At 37.6% G+C, this 5,916-nt stretch overlaps 1 long non-coding RNA gene across 1 annotated transcript; it reads left to right on the forward strand.

Annotated features, from left to right (window-relative positions):
- The first annotated feature begins 2,163 nt into the window (after positions 1 to 2,163).
- Positions 2,164 to 5,682, forward strand: LOC143416574 (uncharacterized). Its single transcript, XR_013096970.1, has 4 exons — positions 2,164 to 2,322; positions 2,673 to 2,828; positions 3,281 to 3,373; positions 3,671 to 5,682. It is a non-coding gene; the product is annotated as an uncharacterized LOC143416574 (long non-coding RNA).
- The last annotated feature ends 234 nt before the right edge of the window (positions 5,683 to 5,916 follow it).

Here is a 5,916-nt window from a genome sequence, read left to right on the forward strand (position 1 = left end):
AACCATTAAATAACCAACCAGCCTGTGCGAGCGATCTGTGTCAGCTGATCCCTGCAACCGTGCACTGAAGTTTTAGATCAAATAAACTAAGCTGAAACCACTAAATAACTAACCAGCCTGTGCCAGCGATCTGTGTCAGCTGATCCCTGCAACCGTGCACTGAATTTTTAGAGAAAATAAACTAAGTTGAAACCATTAAATAACTTACCAGTGTGTGTCAGGGATCTGTGTTAGCTGATCCCTGCAACTGTGCACTGAAGTTTTACAGAAAATAAAGTAAGCTGAAACAATTAAATAACTAACCAGCCTGTGCCAGGGATCTGTGTCAGCTGATCCCTGCGACCATGCACTGAAGTTTTAGATCAAATAAACTAAGCTGAAACCATTAAATAACTAACCAGCCTGTACGAGCGATCTGTGTCAGCTGATCCCTGCAACCGTGCACTGAAGTTTTAGATCAAATAAACTAAGCTGAAACCATTAAATAACCAACCAGGCTGTGCCAGAGATCTGTGTCAGCTGATCCCTGCGAACGTGGACTGAAGTTGTAGATCAAATAAACTAAGCTGAAACCATTAAATAACTAACCAGCCTGTACGAGCGATCTGTGTCAGCTGATCCCTGCAACCGTGCACTGAAGTTTTAGATCAAATAAACTAAGCTGAAACAATTAAATAACCAACCAGCCTGTGCCAGCGATCTGTGTCAGCTGATCCCTGCAACCGTGCAATGAAGTTTTAGAAAAAATAAACTAAGTTGAAACCATTAAATAACTAACCAGCGTGTGTCAGGGATCTGTGTCAGCTGATCCCTGCGACCATGCACTGAAGTCTTAGATCAAATAAACTAACCTGAAACCATTAAATAACTAACCAGCCTGTGCGAGCGATCTGTGTCAGCTGATCCCTGCAACCGTGCACTGAAGTTTTAGATCAAATAAACTAAGCTGAAACCATTAAATAACCAACCAGCCTGTGCCAGAGATCTGTGTCAGCTGATCCCTGCAACCGTGCACTGAAGTCTTAGATCAAATAAACTAAGCTGAAACCATTAAATAACCAACCAGCCTGTGCCAGAGATCTGTGTCAGCTGATCCCTGCGAACGTGGACTGAAGTTGTAGATCAAATAAACAAAGCTGAAACCATTAAATAACTAACCAGCGATCTGTGTCAGCTGATCCCTGCAACCGTGCACTGAAGTTTTAGAGAAAATAAACTAAGTTGAAACCATTAAATAACTAACCAGCGTGTGTCAGGGATCTGTGTCAGCTGATCTTTGCGACCATGCACTGAAGTCTTAGATCAAATAAACTAACCTGAAACCATTTAAATAACTAACCAGCCTGTGACAGCGATCTGTGTCAGCTGATCCCTGCAACCGTGCACTGAAGTTTTAGATCAAATAAACTAAGCTGAAACCATTAAATAACTAACCAGCCTGTGCCAGCGATCTGTGTCAGCGGATCCCTGCGACCGTGCACTGAAGTTTTAGATCAAATAAACTAAGCTGAAACCATTAAATAACTAACCAGCCTGTGCCAGGGATCTGTGTCAGCGGATCCCTGCAACCGTGCACTGAAGTTTTAGATAAACTAAGCTGAAACCATTAAATAACTAACCAGCCTGTGCCAGCGATCTGTGTCAGCTGATCCCTGCAACCGTGCACTGAAGTTTTAGATAAAATAAACCAAACCGAAACCATTAAATAACTTACCAGCCTGTGCCAGCGATCTGTGTCAGCTGATTCCTGCAACCGTGCACTGAAGTTTTAGATAAACTAAGCTGAAACCATTAAATAACTTACCAGCCTGTGCCAGGGATCTGTGTCAGCTGATCCCTGCAACCGTGCACTGAAGTTTTAGAGAAAATAAACTAAGTTGAAACCATTAAATAACTAACCAGCGATCTGTGTCAGCTGATCACTGCGACCGTGCACTGAAGTTTTAGATCAAATAAACTAAGTTGAAACCATTAAATAACTAACCAGCGTGTGTCAGGGATCTGTGTTAGCTGATCCCTGCAACTGTGCACTGAAGTTTTACAGAAAATAAAGTAAGCTGAAACAATTAAATAACTAACCAGCCAGACAATGGAGGTCGACAGACCTGGTGATAATTGCTTCTATAGAAAGTTAGCACATGGCATTGTCAATCTCTTGCTTTTCTTCTGAGTAGTATTTTATTTAGTTGTAATTCAAACAATAATTTGCTTCTTGAAATTAAGGAATTAATTATTTTTTTTCTTTATAAATCTCAGATCCTGCCTTTACCTGCTCCCTCCTATACTGATGTGGTGTATGTGGTATTGCTGAGCTTGTATGTGGTATGTGAACTGTTATACTTTTAAAAACAAAACTGTTTTATAAGTTAAGTTTTCTTTTGTGACCCATCCCATGCCCCTGTTATTTCTTCTCCACATCTGAACCATGGTAAAGGTTGCAGTTCAAGGGCCTGAGGCATGAAATTCTTTTCAGATCAGCTGTGATCAATATTTTTTGGAACTTGATAAATAACAATAAAATCTGTAATGGCTCCATTAGCATTTTGTGTAAATGTTTGTGTTAAAATTATAGCTTTAATGAGGTCTTACTACATTAGTTTTAGTTTGTATATGTGTACATATAGTATGTATATTTACAGTACAGTATGTTGTGTTTGTTGACATATTTTCAGGTGGAAGCAGAATATGTGAGGATTACTACTGCTGCACATGTTCCAAGGCTTTTTACACAACTTGACCAATACACTGACCAGCTCATAAAAGTCTTCAAGAAAAAAGGAGGCGTTGCAGGGAAGAAAATTAGACAAACTTTGGCCCCAGCCACACAGGTGCGTTATTCTGTTGGTAGCAAAATATTATGGCTAATAAGATCATTTTCAAATTTAAACAGCTAGTGTATGGTAGCTGCACAGTGCACTTACATTTATATTAAGCAAGACAAAGTTTGGTACTCAAAACGTTGGAAAATTTAAATTACCTAAACATATGTAAAATCTGATCCCTTGATTTAGGTTAAACCAGAAGTGAATGTTTTTATGTTATGTTTTGAATGCAAAAAAGATGATGTATTAGTTTGTCTTTACCTCCATTATGGACATATATAATGTGGTGGAAACCCTGCCCAACAGGTTAACTATTCATGTCCATGTGATGATTAGTTGGTCTTGTGTACATGTCTATCTGTGCAGTGGATATGTCATTCATTTTGCGTATAACGTGAGTTTCTGTCATCCTAAAGTATATCTGTTTTCTCTTCCTGTATCTCTGCCACTCTCTACAGAAGGAAACCATTGAAAAGGGGAGGGAGTGTGTCCTCAGGGCACTACCTTTTTACCTGAATGAAGACCCAAGCATCCTCTTCAAAGAATAATTGGTTGGTAATTTTAGTTTAGTTTTTTATCTGTATTAAACCAAATTTTGAATAACTAATGTTGTTGCATGTTGTAATGTTGTTGTTGTTGTAATTTGCATGGAACCTGTTTAAATGTTTTGGGAAATCTTCTTGTATACCCAAACTATTTATATTTATCGTTGAATCTGTAGTCTAAAATAGTGGCGCACTGGGGTGCATGTTCCTAATATTGTGTTTACGTCATTAAAGGGTAGCTTTGGCCCTTTTTCTTTCTTTTTTTAAAACTGGATGCCATTTTTCTATGTTTTTGTGTCTAAGCTACAGCTGTTCAGAGGGAGCTGGAACAAATTACCCTTGCTATCTTTACCATCGAAAGAGCTGATGCCAGCACTCCTCCAGCCGATGTGGGTGTAAGCGCCAGACGTCTGCTTTATATTTTTATTTACGATTGAGTTCATGTTTGTTTTATAATTCATAGATTCATTACATAAGTCATCTTTTCAGGTTTAATAAATGTGAAAATATATGTGTTTACATAAAGTAATTTTAAGTCACTGTTTTGGGATTGGAACCTAAAAGGGGGTACCTCTCACTTTAATTATGTAAGTGCAATAGTAGCATGAAACCCTGTGTGAGAGGGAAGGGGAGGAGCATGGACAGAGAGGTTAGGAGTCTCACGGTTTTCTGACCGTGTGCACAGCTAGTTCTGGATAACTGCTATTTTTTGGAACTTTCATGCTTTTTAGGAAGGAGTTCATTGTTACATCTTCCGTTTGTAATAAATAAACAGTCTTCAAATCATAATGCAACTGGAAGCATTTCTTTTGGAAACCAGGAACACGCGTCAGCCATAGACTCTTCTTTTTTGAACTTGGTTTATTGGAAATTACCCTACAGTGGGTATAACCATCTAGTGTGTCCTGCATGACCTGGAAGACCTGGCCTCTGCATGTGCACTCTTAATGGGTGGGATATATGCACTGAATCTCAGTTAACCTCAAGACTGAAAGCTAAGAGACAATCAAAAGTATTGAGATTTAAAGGATTTAATTGAGAGATGATACTGCACCAGAAATGTTGAAGGGTGGTGTGTATATTAGCGTTCAAGGCATATTGTTATGAGGTGGAAATATGTTCATATTCAGTTTGTGTTACATTGTGTGCATTGTAAAGGTAATTGCAATACATACTAAAATTAAGGGTAAGTTAGGAGGTTGATCTGATATCCTCGTGTTGGTGTTGTTCCCAGATCATCATACTAAATGTTGTTCCAGGATCAACATTGCAAGTGACCAATCAGAATGTTGTGACGTCATACTTTTGCAACTTCGGGAAAAACCGGCGTAAAACAAAAAACTGTACTTAAGCTGCGTGAAACCGCCTCTGTCCGCCGATCAACTGACCCTAACCCTAACCGTAACCCTTTAATAAACAGTAAGCAGAATTGATATTGTCCTTGCAACATTGGAATTTCATAAATGCACGAATGGCTTGGAATAGAATAACGTCACAACAATGTGATTGGTCACTTGCAATGTTGAACCTGGAACAACATTTTCATGATGGTCTGGGAACAACACCAACACGAGGATATCAGATCATCCAAGTTGGGAATGCAGGATGAATGTATATTTTGTGGACTTTTAAAGACGAACAATTGTTTCCATGTTAAAATGTTTCCATCTGAAGTTTTTTGCCCAAACACTGGTAAAATAAATGTTGACAGTGGCGAGTGTTAAATGGTTACTGCTGTGCTGTTGCAAAAAAACTGAACGCTGACAAGCTGTTTTATTGTTAGACCATAATGTTGGCATGTTTTGTTAAAGTTTTATTTGGGATGGTGACGTAATTTTCTTTGATTGCTAATATCAGTGGACTATTTATTATTATTATTATTATTATTATTGTTGTTGTTGTTGTTGTTACATTTTTTTTTTTTAAATTGTGGCTGTTGAGGTGGACACTTCACTTTGCATTGTTAAAGGAAAGCACTTCATTGGCATTGTGTTACTGGACTGACCCTAAGCAATCATTGCAAATAGCAACTTTGCTATCCATTTTAGACACTAAAAGAAAAAAACACTCACAGACCTTACTAGCATCACATGTGCATAACTCAAGTGTCATCTTATCAATGTGTTATGTGATCTTCAATGCATTTTTTTTTCTTCTATTTCTGGTAGATACAGACATTTAATTTAAAGTCTTGATGTTGCATCTGTCTACATACTGTTAATTACTAACCCTAATGAGCTGTTGTGTTTTATTTTGGACTGGGTTTACACAAATGCTCACTGAATGTGTTGGCAATAAAATAAATTTAAAAAAATAAGTTGGATGTACTTAATTCATTTGTGTGGAACCTGTTGACAAAATAGATTTATGTAAAACTAATTAATAAAGCACAAGGTGGCTGAAAATATAATATTTGAATTAATCTAACTTAAATTTAACATTTTACTGCCACAAATAAGAAATGTGTTGAAGTAACTAATCTAAACTATCTAACCTGAAAATATATCATCTATGTTCATACAACATACAACATAACTTGATTTAACTTG

This window comes from Maylandia zebra, linkage group LG3 (assembly GCF_041146795.1).
Source record: "Maylandia zebra isolate NMK-2024a linkage group LG3, Mzebra_GT3a, whole genome shotgun sequence".
Classification (NCBI taxonomy): Eukaryota; Metazoa; Chordata; class Actinopteri; order Cichliformes; family Cichlidae; genus Maylandia; species Maylandia zebra.